Source organism: Physeter macrocephalus, chromosome 8 (genome assembly GCF_002837175.3).
Source record: "Physeter macrocephalus isolate SW-GA chromosome 8, ASM283717v5, whole genome shotgun sequence".
Taxonomy (NCBI): Eukaryota; Metazoa; Chordata; class Mammalia; order Artiodactyla; family Physeteridae; genus Physeter; species Physeter macrocephalus.
The window spans coordinates 60,312,916-60,332,564 of record NC_041221.1 but is presented as its reverse complement, the minus strand read 5'-3'; the positions used below and the strand labels follow the sequence as shown (position 1 = coordinate 60,332,564).

Genomic DNA, 19,649 nt, shown 5'->3' with positions numbered 1-19,649 from the left:
TCCAACAATAACAAAATGGTTGTGTTCAAGGATGGCAGAAGCTTGTGAACCTTTTCTTTCAGGATCAGATAGCCTAATTTTAGGCTTGTGAGCCATTTGGTCTCTATCACAACCACTTAACTTTGCTGTTGTGATGCTAAAGAGCAAAGATAATGTTCTGTGGGTAAGGCTGTGCTCCAATAAAACTTTACTTACAAAACCAGGCAGCTATTTGCAGCGACAGTTTGCCAGTTTCTGAATTATGGTATAATCCATTTGATGCATGCATTTGGTATGTTGCTTTCAGCTGAAAGTAAGGGAAAACCCAACTAAAGACAGCTTAAGAATCATGTTAATTCACATAAGAAGATTATCTCATGTAAGAAGTCTCATTATAGGGAAGTCCCAGGGCTAGTTAATTAAAGCAGTTTGATGATGTCATCCAAGGCCCAAGTTTGTTCCATCTTTCATCTTTCTGCTCTCCCATCCTTGGCTCATTGGCTTGTCCTCAGGCTGACATGGCTTCCACAGTTCTAATGTTACATGTAGGTGCAACAACATCTGGCAGAAGAAATAAGACTTTTCCCCCATGTATTTCTTTTTAAGAGCAAGACAGTCTTTCCAAGAAGACCCTTCCATTCCATAGACCATGTCTTATCGACCAGAATTGGACAGAACATTTCAAGAAGGGTTTGAACAGTATTTGTTGCCTACAGCTTCTATGACACCAAACATGGTGACATAAAACAATGGAAATTTATTCTGTCACAGTAGTTCTGGAGGCCAGAAGTCCAAAAGCAGTGTCACTGGGTCAAAATCAAGGTGTCAATAGGGCCGTGCTCCCTCTGGAGGTTCTAGGGGAAAATTCATTCCTCGCCTCTTCCACCTTCTGATGGCTGCTAGCATTCCTTGGCTTGTGGCCACGGAATGCTCAAATCTCTCTTTGTTCCATTTTCATATCACCTTCTCCTCTGTGTGTCTGTGTGAAATCTCCCTTTGCCTCTCTCCTTCTCTCTCTTTCTTTTGTTTAAAATATGGAATGCTTCAAAAATTTGCATGTCACTCTTGTGCATGGGCCATGCTAATCTCTCTTTATTGTTCCCATTTTAGTACATGTGCTGTGGAAGCAAGCAATGCCTCTCTCTTATAAAGACACTTGTGATGGCATTTAGGGCTCACCCAGATAATTCAGTATACTTGACTTATCTCAAGATGCTTAATCACATCTGGAAAGAGCCATCTTCCAAATAATGTAACATTTACAGGTCTGGGTATTAGGATCTTATAACTTTGGGGGCCATTATTCAACCTGCTACCGTCATGGAGAACTTTGATTGTCAAAGTAAAAAACTTTGACATTTTTTAAAGTAATAGACAGCCATTAAATCAACTACCAGCAAGAGGGAACTACCATGATTTTTTTATATTAATTAAGATTTACTTAAGTCAAATAAGGGAGGTGTCGGCCTAAAAACATTGAAATTCAGCAGGCATGGAAAAATCTGGAATATGACTGTTAGATAGGCAAACATCAGTATCTGCTATAGCATACTTGTATGCAACTATTGTGTTTAGCAAGAGCTCACAATGACTTAAGAAAATAATTTTTATAAAGTAATAGGAAAAATGTTTTATCTATAGTATGGTCACAACACAGAGAGTGAAATACTCTTGTGCATAAAAAAAATGGAGACAATACACTAAAAAAGTTACTAGTGATTTTCTGGAGGTGGTGGGAATTTGGGTTATTGACTTTCTCTTCTCTCCTTTTTTTGTATTTTCCAAAATGTTTATGAAAAGTATATATGTTGCTTAAATTAAAATAATAAGTCAATAGCATTAGATTGTTAGATGATAATACTAGAGTATTTTTAAAGATAATATCAGTTTATTTTGTATCATGTCACTTAATTTCTCTATCTCATTTAGTTTACCATATCATGAAATTACACAGAATAGTCACAGATTCTACCCAATTTCTTCTGCTTTCAAAAAGACCTAGAAGCCTTACCTAGTCACTAGAGTTATCTTTCTGAAACACAGGTTGTGAGATCCACCATGCTTCTCATAAAAAACATTTAATGTCTTTCTGTTGCTTTAGAAAGTGTCTTTTCTTTTTTAACTTTGGCACTCAGAGCTCTCCACTACCTCGTCCAAATTCTTTTTCAAAGTCCCTGACGCCAGATGCCCACTACATTCAGTCATGTACTTTTGCTCTGCCATGCCCTTTTACACTCTTCCCCAAGCTGATTTCTAACTCAGGGGTTCTCACCATGCTCCCAGATGGAGGAGCAGCTCAGCTTCCCCAAGGATCCTATTAGAAATGCAAATTCTCAGGCCCCATCCTAGACCTACTGAATCAGAAACTCTGGGGGTGAGCCTACGGACGCATATGTTAACAAACCCTCTAGGTAATTTCAATATATGCAAGTGTTTGAGAGGCTCTGGGTTAGCTCTCTTTGTCCTACTTTCTTTATTATTGCATTCTTACAACTGTAGCTATCAACATTGCTAGAATAACCACTGTATTATTCTTCCTAGAGAATTCATTTGTAAATCAATTTTATAAGCATATATTGTGCCAGCCATTGGCCTTCCAAATGAATAACATACCTATATTCCTATGATTTTCTTGCTATATCAGTCATTTTTCCTTTAGGTAAGTATTTCTTATCCTGTTTTAATGTATTTTATGCATACAAGTCAATGAACCAGGGCAAGAATGAACACCTTTTCTTAATGATCCTCTGGATCACTTATTCTAAAATCATTGAATGCCTGCTTTGAGGCAGGCATTGTCTATGATTCAAAGCCGTTCCTTCAGCCATGGTTCATTGAATCTGCCTGGTAATACATGACCATCCCTCCATCTCTCCCTTTTCCTCAGCTAAACTGAAAACATACCCAGGAGAGTTATGGCCAGTGTGTCTAAGGGCCCGAGAGAACCCTCCACCAAATATACTTGTAGTTTTATAACCTTGCTAAGATCATCTTTCCCCAGAGTCTTACATTCATCATTGGTGGAAGTAGAGATGGTAAGGTTTTTTTTCTTTGTATATATGGACTCTCATGGGCTGGAATTTATGAGCTTCCATAGAGCTCTGTGGTGAGGGAGGGCTCAGGTCCTACTGCCATCTGAAGGAAGTGTGTTTTGACCTCTGATCAACACCTAACTCCGTGGCTGGCACAGAGTAAAGGCCTACTAAACAACTGCTGAATAAATGGAAGAAATAATGGAAGGAACGATGGATGGACAGAAAGATAGAAGGAAGAAAGGGGGAGAGAGAGAGGGAGGAGGGAAAGAGAAGGAAGGAAGGAAGGGAAGGAGGGAGAGAGAAGGAGGCAGGGAGATGGCTAAGGGTAGATCAGACACAGCTTCTGATGTGGGGAAATGCTTATGGGAGACAGGTAGAATTGGAACTCTAATACCTAACCTGTGCCAGATACGTAGGTAGGTAGATAGATAGATAGATACATAGATAGATATGCTCTAACAGTAAATTAACTGTTCCATTTGGTTCCCTCCCCCTGGAGGATGTTTTCAGCAGCTCCTCCCTGGTGGAAAGCATGAGGCCTCTCTGCGAGTCTGAGAAAAGGGCTTTGTGAATTATAAAGCAGAATGCAGATGGTGACTAACTAAGGCATCACAAGCAAGGACAAGTCTCCTGAGCAGTCCCAAGAGAGACTGTTTTGCCTTCTTTTTGTCATTTGAATTCTCAAAATTGTCCCCAGCTTAGACCAAATCAACCTCAAATGGTCTGTGATTTAAATTTCCACTCTGAAAATCTAAGCAACTTGGGAACTGTAGGAACTGGACCACTTGGAGATAATTTATAAATAACACTCGCCTTTCCAATGGCCTGTCTTCCCAAAGAGCCCTCTGTCCTGTCAGTGGGGCTGCTCCCAAGGCCCAAACTGCTAAATTGGGCCAGCAACACTGAAGTCGCTGGTGGGAACATCTTATCTCTGATTCTTCTAAGAATTTTGGATACTTTATTGAAACATTTGTTTTTCCTCATGTAAAATGTAGGCTAAAAAGTTATTAGCTATCTTTAGGTTTGGAAAGGCTTTCAGGATTTTAATGCATGTGATTCACTCAGCTTTTACTTTGTCTACTGCTAAAATAGTTGAAACTCAAATCAAATACTAAGCAGAACCCAAAACATCCTGGATACATAGTGATGTTCAGGGGCATTAAACAATGACTAAGCCCTCTGCTTCTTTTTTACAGAATTCTGTGGACATGAAAGGGAGCCATTAACACCATCTTTTCCCCTCCCTTTATTTCAGGTCAATCCTGGTGGGCACAGCCTTAGCCTGTGTTTGTCTGTGCCTCTGAAAGGCCAGTCCAGCTGTGTTAAACTGGACAGTAGTGTTTTGCGGGACCAAGGCAGACAAGACCATGCAGAGTTGACTGGCCTGGGAAATGATCCCTGTTATCATATGTCTGTTGGGTTCTCATGTTGATATTTTTTTCCTTGCCTCTGCCGGGCTGGAGTGATAGAAGTCTCATGTCTGTTCACACTCTGGGATTATGATACATCTCATCAGCCCTCATTACTGCTCAGGGAGGGGCAAAATTTTTTAATGGTGAAGTTCAAAGGAGAGTGCTGCTAGCTCTGATCTCTGTTTCTCTAGCAGAATTCCACCAGCCCCATTCCTACACCTAAAATGCGCACGCTCAGCCCTCCCCTGCCCCTGGCTGGGGGTATCTGAATTTATACACATGCCTGCAATTGGCTCTGTGGACTAGAGGTCTTCACATTGCTTCTCAAGGATCCACTAACGGCAAATGACAAAACTGACCGGCTGAGGCAGGAGAGAGTCATATTGAACTCCTTGCATGAGAAACAAGAAATTTATAAAGCAGGGCTTTTCTCGTGTTGAGGTGAACATTTTTTCACTTGGGAAATATACGGCATAATACACAGAGGTGTGCTGTTTCAAATATAATGGGCGCATGTACACGTTAAGACAGAACACATACCCATTTCTGAGAACATTGTTCAGCTTGGAAAGCATCTGAAAAGGCAGCTTCATAGTGGGACTCTTCTCTGTTTCTCTCTGGGTCCCACAGAGTTGTTCTTTTTATTTATTTATTTTTTATTTGTTTATGCTGGGTCTTAGTTGCGGCTCGCCGGCTCCTTAGTTGCAGCAGTCAGGCTCCTTAGTTGCGGCACGTGGTCTCCTTAGTTGCAGCAGGCCGGGTCCTTAGTTGCGGCTCACAGGCTCCTTAATTGTGGCATGCGAACTCTTGGTTGTGGCATGCATGTGGGATCTAGTTCCCTGACCAGAGATCCAACCTGGCCCCCTGCATTGGGAGCACAGAGTCTTATCCACTGCACCACCAGGGAAGTCCCCACAAAGTTGTTCTTTGTGTGGCCTCCACCCCTTCTCTTTTGTTCCCCTTATGTTTTATAGCATTGCTTTTCTAACGGGGGAAAGAAAGTTCCTAGGGATGCGTATCAGCATTTCTATGTATACTTAAAAAAAAACTATGTCATATTATAACAGAATTCCGTAATTTGGGAGCCAATAAAAGACTACTGTTCTCATAATATAAGCAAAGAAAGTAACATTTGACAAGTTCTCTTTGCTGGAGGGAATCTGCAACATGAGTCTTCAAAGGGGGCACCTGCTGGGGGTGCAGTCTCATCTTCCTAGGTGGGTCACGTCAAGATCTTCTTGGGTGGTTGAGCATAACATTTTTGTTTATAAAATAGGAAAAGAAAACATTTTTAAGGTTCAAAACAATTCTAGGCAAAGATAATAACAGGAAACACCTGTATCTTTCCTGTAGGATCAAACTTGAGGTGACTGAGCTGAGACAGGAGTCCCCCTGCCAAGGTAGGAGCCACATATTCGGAGCCTTTGGTCCAGGATCAGGAAGAGAAAGGTAAGTGTTGTGTGTGAAGACAGCCGTGGCTTCAACAACACAGGCTTTGCCTTCATTGCATGGACATGGTTGCCCTAGGCAAATGGAAAGAGAAAGAGGGCTGAGGGCAGTGAGTCCAGCAAGGGGCCTCAGAATGGGGCCTGCAGAGCTGGCAGCTAGGATGCTGCAGTAGCTTTCCTCAAGAAGCAGTTGTGAAGCATGTGAGGAGGAAGAGGGACAGAGGCTCCTTCCTAATCTTCACTGATGGTGCCCTGGGCAGGGGGTGGGAGCAGAGACCCCACCTGAGCAGAGCAGACAGCAAAGTTAACTCCTGCAACTCTTAGCGGGGAGGCAGCTCTCTGCAGGTGACTTCATGGTGTCACTTCTGCAGGGCCTTCTGAACCTACCCAGGTGTGTTAGTCCCACAGTCTTCATGCGCAATGGCTCTGGGGAACAAAGAGAGTGAGTTGGATGAGAGTGGCGACACAGGAGACAGCATCAGAATCATAGCAAGCAGATCTAATAAGTGAGTTAATGGTGAAAAGAAGAGAAAGCCCAGTGAGCACCAAATGCCACAAAAATCCCCATGTCCCACAGCTGTAGATGGGACAGGTGAGGACAACTGGGACACAATTTTGTGGAAGAGCTGGTGGGACACTGTTTTGGTGAAAAGATAACCTCCCTGTCATGCTAGGGAGGGATAGCAGGCAGCACCAGGGGAGACCAAGCTGCAGAACAGAAGGATGGGCCTGAGAGAGGGCTCTAAGAGCTGAGCATGGCGCCAGCCAACATGCAGCAAGGAAACCGGGACTTCAGTCTTCTAACCACAAGGAACTGGATTCTTCCAACACCCTGAAAGAGCTTGGAAGTGAATTCTTCCCCAGAGCCTGCAGATAAGAGCCCAGCTAGCCAACACTTTCCTGTTGGCCTGTGAGACCCTACATGGAGAACTCAGCTAGCCCACTCAGACTTCTAACCTATAGAAGTAGAAATGATATGTGAGTGTTTTAAGCCACTAAGTTTTTGGTCATTTGTTGTGCAACAATAGAATAGTAATACAGCAGCCATGCTCATTCGTGTATGTATCGTTTGTAACTGCTTTTACAATACACCTGCAGAGTTAAGTAGTAACAACAGAGACCTCTCATGGCCTGCAAAACCTAAAATATTTACTATCTGGCTCTTAACAGAAAAAGTTTACTAATCTGTGCTTTAATCAAAAACGTAACCTCACCTCAGATATGTTTAGTGAGAGTTTTATGCCTGACCCAAGGCTTGCAACAAACAGGACTTACATCTAGGAACGCTCAGCAAATATGCCTTTCATCAAACTGAAACAGGCCCAAAAAACTAGTAGATACGAGGCTGTCCTGCAGACCCATTCTCCATTCCAGTTTTTAAAAGGCTGGGAGGAGAGAGAGAGAGAGAGGGAGGGAGTTCATTCATACATTCAGAGGAAAAAACTCAGAGTGATGTGTATCATCTGCATATTGGAGATGGTCATTTTCCACATTCTGAATTTTTATAGTGGTTAAATTTTGTGTAACAAATTTGTATTAAATTAATAATAATTATAGCCATATGATTATTCAAGGGTACATTGTGCCCCACTGTGTGCTCCTTGGAGCAGTGGCCTGGAGGAAGAGAAGGTATGAAAACTATTGCTTTGTGATCAGAACTTGAATTCACTCCACTGATTCTTGACTTTTCCTCCCTTCATGGTGCCCCTTCTACCTTCATAGTGGGACAAGTCAGGGTGATGCAGTTCTTCATTCACCATTGTTGTTTATCTAGAAGAGTAATTATCAACTATTTTAGAGTTACAATGCCCTCTACACACACACACACACGCACACACACACACGCACACACACACACACACACACACGATTTGGCATGGTATGTATTTAGCTAAGTTGAATTAAAATTCATATGATTCTGAAGATTGGAAGAAAGAGTTGAAGAGTTATATTTGTACCCTCAGGCTCTGATAACCAATTATCACAAACTGGGTGGCATAAAACAACATACATTTATTCTTTCACGGTTTTGGAGGCCAAAAGACTGAAATCAAGGTGTTTTCAGAGTTGGCTCCTTCTGGAGGGTCTGAGGGAGAATCCATTCCATGCCTCTCTCCTAGCTTCTGATGGCTGCTACCAATCCTCGGAGTTCCCTTGGCCTGTAGCTGAATAACTCCAGTCTCTGCCTCCATTTTCACATGGTCTTCCTCTTCCTGTGTCTGTGTCTCAAGTCTCTCTCTGCCTTTCTCTTTCAAGGACACCTGTCATTGGATTTAGGCGACCCTAAATGCAGGATGATCTCATCTTGAGATCCTTGATTATTATGTACAAAAACTGGTTTGCTAAATAAGGTCACAATCCAGGTCTTGAGGGTTAAAACTTGGGTATATCTTTTTGGAGGCCCCAATTCAACTCACTACAGAAAGTATTTGCATGTTCCCGTAGCTGATAGCAAAAACTTTTTCTCAATTTCCTAACTAGCAATTAAAATCAATAAATCTGTCCTATATGGTAGGAAGAATTGTTTTGCTTTTTCTCATGGGGCTTAATGAATCCTCAGCTCCTCTCCCCACGATCCTGTGAATATAGATTGGACAATTCCTCAATGGCAAGGCCTGTGAGAGATGCCAAAACTTTCGCCACTGTCCTATATGGGTGTCCCCACCCTGTCTTGTCCTTTTCATCCATTTGGACAAAACCCAAGTTAGGACGACATTAGGTGTGTCAACAATCAGGGTAGTTATCCTCAAGTGTTAAGTCTAGGATAGAACCCTGTGGAGTCTTTCTGTAGGTGGGAAATTGTTTGTGCTCTCTAGCAGAGGAGTATGGGTCTCTCCGGAAACAAGTCCATGCCACTTATTGTCCATTTGGCCTTGGGAAAATCTGATGTTGTGATCTGAGTTCTCTCTCTGTAAAGGAGGTACGACAATGCCTTGCTACCTTACCAGGGTGTTGTGTGAATTTGCTGACACCCATAAAGCTCCCTGAAAATGAAGAGGCTTACATAAGTCCCTGGTATTATTCACACAGCAAATGTTTTCCCCTGAGAATAAAGTAATAAATGGTACCATTGTGCAGCTGGTGGAACGTATTCAAAAGTTTCCGTTCACAACTAGTAGATCAAGTTGTGGGTGGCTGTATGGACACTCTGTGCTCATGCCAAGCTGCATCCAAAACAGCGGCACAATGGACTCTCCTGGAATGAAAAGCCGTACTGTAAGAGACGGCCACATCATGGCATTGTATCATATAGGACAGTCCTGTGTAGCCAGTGATTTCATATGCACCTTTTCCTTATGGCAGAAAGGAACAATAGCAGAAACAGTAGCCACATGGATAGCTAACGTGACAGCTATTGAGAAGCAACTATCTTCTTCCACCACATGAACAACCTTCCCAAGCTTATGGATGCTCAACGACTGAGGGCAGGAGAAGGAATTATAATTATAGCTCTTCTTTCTTTTTTCCTTTCTGAATTCTTGGGCCAGGAAAAGCCAGCATTCTAAATCAGATGGTGTACAGGTTAAGGACCTATTCTCTTTAAATACAATTCATCTGGGTGGGAGTATGTGGGAACAGTCTGGACAGAATGCTACTGGCTGGCATAGGAGATAAGAGAGGATTGCTTTTCCACCATTATAAGCCCTGGAAATACTCCAGGACATGATGCCGGGAAAATGCCTTCTTTCTTTTTTTAAAAAAATTTAATTTAACTTAATTCAATTTAATTAATTAATTAATTTTGGCTGCTCCGGGTCTTAGTTGTGGCACATGGGATTTTCGTTGCAGCATGTTTAGCTGTGGCATGCGGACTTCTTACTTGCGGCACGTGGACTCAGTTGTGGCACGCGGACTTCTTAGTTGCAGCATGTGGATTCTTAGTTGCAGCACACGGACTTCTTAGTTGCGGCATGCAGACCTCTTAGTTGCAGCATGTAGACTTCTTAGTTGCAACATGCGGACTCTTTGTTGCAGCATGCATGTGGGATCTAGTTCCCCAACCAGGGATCGAACCCAGGCCCCCTGCATTGGGAGTGTGGAGTCTTACCCACTGGACCACCAGGGAAGTCCTGCCTTCTTTTCATTTTGGGACTTTCAGCCTCTGGATGCCACATCCGAGATGACAGATATTTTGATTAAATGAGAGGAAGATTAGCTACTGAAGATATTGCATTTAGTTTTTAAAAGTAATCATGTTCGATTAGAAATATTTGGGGATTACATTAACAAACTTCCTTGGATCAAGGTTATCCCTTTGGTGGTAAATATTCTCACATTAAAGAGCTGAGGAGGAATCACAGATCATGGAATTTTTTAGCTGTTAGTGGTCTATCTTGATATTAAACTATTTGATAACTTTTTAAATCCCATAGACAAGCTTGCATTTTTTCCCTCTTTTTGTTCAGTGACACCAAAAGTAGAAAAGAAGATCTTTCTAAGTATTTAAGCTTTGAAGTTGGTTTAAACCTTTAGATTGTAATGCAAAGGCTATGGAGAAGGATTGTGCAACCCACAGGGTACATTGGATTCCCTCTGGCCTCTCCCTCCCGCATTTCTGTCACATCCTGTTTTCAGAGAACCTTTCATTCATTCATTCAGTGCCCATTTATTGAGCACCTACTATACCCTAGACAGTGTGCTAAGTGCTAGGGGTACAAAAAGATGATGGGTGCACAGCCACTGCCCTCACTGGAGCCCCTCACCTAGTGAGGAGCAAAGTGACGCGTTTCATCACGGAAGCAAGGTGAGAGCTAGAATAAGTGAAGGAACATGGGGTGTTCCAGGACACGTAAATAGATCAGTATTCTTGGGAGAGTAGAGTTTGACTGGGGGAGCTGGGGGAGGATGGCAAGAAGCAATGGGAATTTAGGCAGGATGTGGGCAGGAGAGATGATAGAGGGTTTCATATGTGCTACAGATGAATATGATTTATCCTTTAGATGATAGGGAGGCAGTGGAGTGCTCATCCTGACAGCAAGATTAAAGATGGCTTGTAAGGGAGTAAGACTGGGGATAAGGTCAAAGCCAAGAATCCAGGAAACGGGATAACAACCTGAGCCAAGGCAGAGTTGGGATGGAGAGGAAGGGGTGCAGAATTAGTGGTGTGTATGGAATAAAAGACAAGGAGACATTCCAGGAGGATCTGGCACATTGCATGTACCTCTGCATGAATAGACAGATAATATTTTTGGCATAGAGGTCATGCCAAGAGGCAGTGAACAGTTTTTTTAGTGGACTACAGTAAAGCATGACTGGCTTTGATAAAAGCCCATGGAGATTGTGTCTGGTGAGCTGACACCAGGAGATTCCATTCAGTCAGCTTTGTGGAAACCAGAGAGTAGTTTCTTACACCTAGTCCAGGCCTTTCTTGCCTTCTTCAATGTGCCTTTGTGTTCAGTCCCCTGTTTGAATACCAATTACTCTAGAATGTCTTTTGTATTCATCAACATCATTCTACATGGGCAATAGTATTAACAACTACCATCGTTGGGAGACTACCATATGACAGAAATGTTACATACACTTTTAAAATTTCTTAATAGCCCTGCAAATAAACTGTTATTAACTTGAGGCCCAAGAGGTACCCTAAGGCCACGCAGTTAGTGAGGCAGAATGTGATTTGCACCCTGGGCCTCCTGACAAAGCCTATGCTGTTTTCACTATGCTTCAGGGTTATCCACCATTATAACCCATTGTCCAGTCAAGACCCTGGGCTCTGTATTTTGTCCTCAGTGACAGAGCCCAGTAAAAGTGTGTTATATACAAAATACTTTCAAAAATATACAAAAGTGGGTTTTGCCTGATTTCCATGAAGGGGTTTGGGTTTCAGGGTTCCAGAGCTTTTAGAGGACTAAAGACTGTGTACTAACAAAAAAATTTAAGGAACAAATTACTTATTCTGATAAATCATACTTTACAATACAAAATGGTCCAGGTGATTAATAAAAATTATGTAACTCTTTCAGAGAGAATGGAATCAGGAGGGATGCTTCAATTCCTTAATCATAAGGATGTGTAGAGCTTCTTTAGGAATAAACATTCTAGAACCTAAATGTGGGCAGGACCTGACAGTGATTATTGGGGATGATGGATGGGTGAGTTCAGATTTTGTCCCTCATTCAGCGGTGTTGTCCCATCGCTACTCAGTAATTAGTCTACTAATCATCTACTCTATTTGGAACACTGCTTTTGGTACTGGGAAGGTGAAAAGAAATGGAGATACAAAAAAACCTCAATGTCATGGTCCCTCTTGAGACTTTTAGGAGAAGTGAAAGACAGTTATCAATGCCCTCAAACGTTAAAGCAGTAACAGGTATCTCAAGGATACTACTCAGGACCGCAGAGTTTAATAGCTGGGCCTTAGAGACCACTTTGTCCAAACTTTACAGTTCGAAGATAATGGAATTAAACCCAAAAGGTGTTTGTGACTTGCCTGAGGTCAGAAAGATAGCTGATGTGAGAGCTACCTCTGCCATGAGCTGCTTGTATTGCTGTTACTTTTATTTAATAATTAATTTAAAAATATGTAGTACATTCACTTGAGAGGGAGAAAAAAGAGAATCTTCTATTTAACTCAGGAAAAAACACCAACAAACCAAAAAGATCTCAGCCTGTCATTTGGAAGGGACTGATCATGGAGAGTTGTTAGGCATATGCCTGGATCTTCATTGCAGCGTTTTTTAAATAATAGTAACATATAGGAAGCAGCTTGAATTTCTATCATTAGAGGACTGAATATATTAGGATTAATCCGCACATTGAAATATTATATAGCCATGAACAAAATGAGGCAGATCTATGTGTAATTGATGTAGATGTATTTTAGGTGAGAAAATTGAGGTGTAGATCAATGTTATATATCCCTTCAACAAGTTTTTTACAGTCTCAGCTCAATGTGAGTTAACATAAAATAATTTTTCCCAATGATAGCTATAGTAGATACTATCATTTTTGTTGTCCCAGATCTATTATATATCTTTTCCATATTTTAATACTTTCCCACAATTTAAGTTCCAGTTTTCCAATGTAGAATAAACAACAACCACCCTAACTGCCATTTCTCATGCCCCAAGTGTGAGGACATATAATTTAGGTTCCATAAATAAGATATACTTACAAAAGATTTTAACTTAGAACTAACTTTTGTTTAAAAAGGAGCATCCATCTGTCCCCTCTCAGCAGAAGCAGTGTCTTGGAGCCAGAAGTTGTGATAGCTTTCTGACTTTGGTTTTTGTTTTTATTTTTTATTGTGACAATAAAATTCCTGAGGTGAGTTCCTTGGAGCTCAGCCTGGGGTCTGTTTCATCAGTCCTATCAGTGGTTCAATGAATTTTCTGTATCCCCCAAATAAATCCCTTTCTGATAAAGGGATTTATCAGAAATCCCTTTATCCTTTTATCAGCTAGAGTGGATTCCGTTGACTTGCAACTAAGCACCATCACCAATGCAAATACTTTCAACCCTACTCTGTCAAATTCTCCTCTACCATTATTTAATGATACGTCAGGCAGGTCTCATAGTTATAATTAAAAATTAAATCTAATTTACCTTAGAATTTCCATTGTGTCCTTTTAAAATCTTACATCCAATTGTCTACCCACATCAGGCAGGCAGCCAGGCAGCCAGGCAGGGAGTGAGATGTTAGTCACTGTTTCTTGCAGATACCCTCAAATTCTACTACCAGTGATTCCCTAAGTGTCTGCTTCCCTCATTTGTTAGTTAGAAGGTTTGGTAGAAGCCCTGCCTGAATGAGGATGGATGAAGGGTATGGAGTTGTTGGGTGGGGCCCAGAAATAACCCTTGCAACGTGAACACTGCACTCCTGATAACTCTGACCTCTTTTATTCTCTTTCCTATCTGACTGTGCCATATAGACTGGAAAGAGTGAAGCTAGGATGATGGTTGGGGTAGAAGATCCAGTGCTTTAGCCTCTTGAAAAATCCTGAGAGAGGTGTCTAGAAATCCTCTTGAAAATACAGGGTACAATTATTTCTCAGGTCTGGTCTTTTCGACTAGCTGTTTGGTATCAGGAAAAGTCTCACTCAACATCCTAATAGTTTCTGGTTAGAAGTTTTTATGGCAGATACAGCCTGCCTCCCATCGTAGAAACTGAACACTTAAGCCACTCACTCTCCCAACTGCTTTTGCAGCTAGGATAGAGGCATACGATCTGGGCTCAGCCAGTCAGACCCACAAGCTCTAGAGTATGATGAGAGAGTTGCTGATAATAAGAAGTAGAAACAAGGAAGACATTCTGGTTATGAGTGGCAACAGCTGGGGTGATAAGAGCCAATTTCTAGAGCCAATAGAAACTTCCAGGCAGCCTGTGGTGGTCAATGGCCTACAACTCATGCAATGGTGCTCTCACAAGACGGGTGGGAGGTGTGGTATTGTCTCTGGGCCTAGATATTGTCTCCTCCCTTGCTCTTGCCTGTTGCGTTTCTCCAGTCTTCCTTTCACTTCTGTGAGTTTCCCAATAACCTTTCTGATACCAGAATTTAACACTATAAATTTTCCTCTAAGACTGCTTTAGCTGCACCCTACAAATTTTGATTTACTGCATTTTAATTTTCATTCAATTCAAGATACTTTTCAGTTTCCCTTGTGACTTTTTCTTTGACTCATGTGTTACTTAGAACATATTGTTTAATTTCCACATATTTAGGGATTCTAAAGATATTTTTCTGCAATTGATTTCTTCTCTAATTCTATCACGGTCAGAGAACATACCTTGGATGATTTCAATTTTTTAACCTTTTTTAGGTACTGGTGTTTTAGGTGAAGTGTTATATAAATGTCAATTAGATCAAATTGGTGGATAGTATTGCTTAGGTCATCTGCATCCTTACTAATTTTCTCTCTGTTTGTTCTATTGATTACTGAGAGAAAAATGCTAACGATCCCAACTATAACTGTGGATGTGTCTATTTCTCCTTTCAGCTTTGTCAGTTTTTGCTTCATGTATTTTGAAGCGGTCTTATAAGATGCATATACATTTAGGATTGTGATATCTTCTTTACAAATCAACCTCTTTCTCATAATGTAATGTCCATTCATTCCCGGTAATAATTCCTTGTTCTTAGGTTTACTTTATATGATATTAATATTGGCACTTTGGCTGTCTTTTTATTAGTGTTTGATAAATGTTATTTTCTCTTCCTTTACTTTTAACTTATACATGTCTTTAGATTTAAAACAGGTTTCTTGTAGGTAGCATATGGTTGAATCTTGCTTTTTTCTTTTTTAAAAAATGAATTAATTTATTTATTGGCTGCATTGGGTCTTCATTGCTGCGTGCAGGCTTTCTCTAGTTGCAGCAAGTGGAGGCTACTCTTTGTTGTGGTGTGTGGGCTTCTCATTGCGGTGGCTTCTCTTGTTGTGGAGCACAGGCTCTAGGCGAGCGGGCTTCAGTAGTTGTAGCACGTGGGCTTCAGTAGTTGTGGCTTGCAGGCTCTAGAGCGCAGGCTCAGTAGTTGTGACACACGGGCTTAGTTGTTCCACGGCATATGGGATCTTTCTGAACCAGGGATCAAACCTGTGTCCCCTACATTGGCAGGTGGATTCTTAACCACTGTGCCACCAGGGAAGTCCCACCTTTTTCTTTTAATCCAATCTGACAATTACTATTTTTTAACTAGTGTGTTTAGACTACTCACATCTAATGTTCTTATTGATATGTTTGAATTAAACTCCATTGTCTTTTATATGGCTGCTTTTGGATTTAGGACTCTACTTTATCCTGACTTTGAAATTGTTCTTATCATAAGAATTTATTTTCTAGATAGATGGATAGATAATGGAATGAATATTTGTGTCCCCCCCACCGCAATTCCTATGTTGAAACTCTAACCCCCAATGTGATGGTATTTGAGGGTGGGGCCTTGGGGAGATAATTAGGTTTAGATGAGGTCGTGAGGACGGGGTATCCATGATGGAATTAATGTCCTTATAAGAAGAGGAAGCGAGGCCAGATATCATTCTTTCTCCACTGTGTGAGGACATAGCAAGAAGACGGCAGTCTGCAAACCAGAAGGAGGGACCCCATCAGGAACTGAATCTACCAGCACCTTGATCTTGGACTTCCCAGCCTTCAGAACTGTAAGAAATAAATGTTTTTTAAGCCACTCAATCTATGGTACTTGGTTATGGCAGCCCAAGCTGACTAGATAGATAGATAGATACATACATACATACATGCATGCATGCATGCATGCATACATAGTTTTTACTATTGCTTTGAAGAAGAAAATGTTACCCTTAAAACCAGAAATTTCACTTCTCAGAACCTGTGCTAGACAAAACACTGGCACATGTGCCCAAAAAGATATGTACAAGGGAATTCATCATAACATTATTTGTAATAGTGAAAAAATTTTAAATAATCCAAATTTCCATCTTTTGAAAATAATCAAATAGACTACTATACATCCATTCTGTGGAAGATTATGCTTCCAGTAAAAAGAATGAGATCAATAAATAGGCACTGATATGAAAAAATGTGTACAACATATCAATATATTCTTAAGTGAGAAAAGCTGGTGGTAGCATAATATACAGAATATGGCACAATTTATGCATTAAACAGAAACTTCCACCAAACACAATATATGCTTTCTTACATGTGAATATATATGTGAATGTATATGCTTTAGAAAAAGTCTAAAAGGATACATAGTGGATAAATAATAAGGATACACAATGTGGGAGCAGTGTAGGAGTAGGCGAGTAGGCAAAGAGAAGTTTTGATTTGTCCGTATTGTTTTAATTTTTATCAATGAGAATCTATTACTTATATAATTAAAAATTAATTCATTATTATTAAGAATGGTAATTAGGATTATAACATGAAAAGAAGTGGGAAAAAAGGAAAGAAAGATATACCTAAGTTGGGAATTTTTTTCTTTAAGTCTTATATTTTATTCATTTCATTAAGGGTAGTAGATTTGGGAGGAGGAAGCAAAAATTGTCTTCTGCCTTTTGTCCTACAATGACAACAACAAAAAGCATGGTGAGTGTCCAGGGAGTGCACACTGTGTCCGGGGTGTGTCCCAGTGTGTTTAGTTATACTCATTCATGCTGAGACGTTGCTTTTTTGCCCATAAAAGGAGGAATTACAACATCAGACCTGGATTGTTCTAATTTCCAAACAGCCTTACAGTGTCAACACAAGACTGTCAATCTCTTGTTCTCTCCCTCTCTCACAAACATTCCCTGAAACCCAAGCCAATAGTCAAAACAGATGTAGGCAGGCACTATTTTGACAACACTGGAAACGCCTGTGATTAGGAGTCAGGGGAGTGTAAAAGTGATTAATATGCTCCTAAAAGAACAGGGAGTGTGCCTCCAGAAGAGATTGTTGGATGGGTGTCCCTGCTTGTGTACACTCTCTCATACCCAAACAAGGGCACATGTTCTCACACAGGTTTATCCTAAGCAGCCTCTTGCTGAGTGTTTCCTGCAGCATTTGCATCATGGCAAGGCAGGTGGGGTAGAAGGTTCCTGGAGGATGGGGAGAGGCTGGAGGATGGCAAAAGAAGTGCAAACGTCTCCCTTCCCATAAAATACATAATCTTCAAGCAATAAAGTGGATGTTGGTATCATTTTAAACTAAAAGACAAGCATCCTCTGAATTTAGCAGTAAGCCATGGGATGAGGCTGTTGACAGTGCAATTACTAGTTCTTAATTTATGAGACAGAAAATCTTTTAGTTCATTGCATGTAAATCAAGGTTGCCCTTGAGTAACTTTAATTATGTGCCCATCACTTTACCAAGTGGTTGTCTTTTTCCTGTATATTCTCAGTTTTGAGTTGTCTGAACTCCAAAGGGCTGTACCTCAGTGAAAGAATGAACCAGAAAAAAATCCCACCAATCAGCATAGGGAAGCTTGCCAGAGCTCTGTGGAGGGACAAAAGTTTCCCTGATAATTTGCACTCACAAGCCCCTACTTCATGAGTTTAACTATTTTTATATCTATATAGGCTTAGAAACTCTGGATGAGAAATTATGTTAAAGATTAGTCTTGGGCCTGTGGTACACCAGGAGTACCTGATAGAAGTAAAAGGAAAGCCAGTCTACACAGATCCACAAGTAAAGTTCTGCTGAAGATGAACTCACAATCTAAAATTACCAACTGTTAAGGAAACAGTCCTCCAAGAGATAGAATTAGGCACAAAACAAATGACAGGATTAAGACCTAAGAACTTTAAATAACTTAATAATTTGATGAATAACTTGATTAACATGAATAATTTTGTGATTAAGGACATAAAGAGAAAAAATCCTAATCACAAGAAAAAACACTTAAAAAAAAAAGAGTGAACAAGATGGAAAAGATAAAATTAGATCCCTACTTCACCCTATGTACAAAATAAATTCCAGCTATGCTAGGATTTAAATTTGAAAAAGGCAAACTTTAAAACTTTTAGAAGAAAACATAGGAGAATGGTATTATTATATTAAAATAGGGAAAAATTTCTTATATGAGACACAAAAATCATAGACCATAGGAAAATATGGATAAACTTGAGCTTTATGAAAATGAAAAACTTCTGTGGATAAAAAGATACTATTAATAAAGGAAAAAGAAAACAGTAGTCTGAGGAAGATACTTGCACCCTATATAATAAGAAATTCTCCAATTTAATAAGAAAAAGATAGTCAATCTAATTGAAAAGGATATTAACAGTTAACAGAAGAGGCAATATAAATGGTCAATAAACATATGAAAAGATGCTTCAGTTTACAAGTACTCAGGGAGTTACAAACAATAAGAAAAGTTGACAGGATGTGAGGAAACAGGAACACTTACCCATGCAGGCCAGGCCTATGTTGGAACCACCATTGTGGAGAGAAATTCGGCAGCATCTAATGAAGCTGAAGAGGTACATACCATCTCTCCCAACTGTCCACAAGGAGACAGGTGGTGAAAACCAGTTGACTCAATCTGAGAAATAGAAAGAAGATGTGTACGTTGGTGTGCATGGAGGGGATTGTTTTTCTGAACAACTTTTAAAATACCTGCTATGCCTGCCAACAAGAAGAGAAAAGCAACTAATTAAAATTATGTATTTCAGAATAAGTGGGCGTGAGAAGAACTTCTTTGAAAGTGAAAACGTTGCTTTGAGTTTAACAAATAAAGACAACAAAATTTACAGGCACGAAGAGAGGAGGCAAGTAGTTTATGAAGTCAGTATGGAAAGACAAAATAAACCAGCTCCAAAAATGTCTTACTCAGCAATCAAATTTGTTCAGAGGTGCAATATTGAAGTCAGATTCTGCAGTGCAGGCTAATCATGTGGTTCTTAAGATTTTAGCTATGAGATGAAACGCAAATGCTTACACAGAGTTGCAGCTATTACGTTTCCTGATTTTTCTTAAAGTTCTGTTTCGGTTGTGTTTGTGTTTTTAAATACAAATATATTTGTACCTTAAGCATCTTATTTTTCTTGAATAGGCCCTTGTGCGAAGGTTTGTTCAACACTGCCCTAAGTGTAACTGTGTTGTAATGAGGAGCAAAGGCTACAAGGGAGGGGATTCATCCAACCCAGCAATGTTGAAGGCAGTCAGAGTATTTTCAGGAGCAGTGGCCTTTTTTTTTTTTTTTAACATCTTTATTGGAGTATAATTGCTTTACAATGGTGTGTTAGTTTCTGCTTTATAACAAAGTGAATCAGCTATACATATACATATATCCCCATATCTCTTCCCTCTTGCATCTCCCTCCCTCCCACCCTCCCTATCCCACCCCCCTAGGTGGTCACAGAGCACAGAGCTG

General features: G+C 40.4%; 1 non-coding gene across 1 annotated transcript; it reads right to left on the bottom strand.

Annotated features, from left to right (window-relative positions):
* Positions 1-1,007: 1,007 nt before the first annotated feature.
* Positions 1,008-1,109, bottom strand: LOC112065536 (U6 spliceosomal RNA). Its single transcript, XR_002892083.1, has one exon. It is a non-coding gene; the product is annotated as a U6 spliceosomal RNA (small nuclear RNA).
* Positions 1,110-19,649: the final 18,540 nt, after the last annotated feature.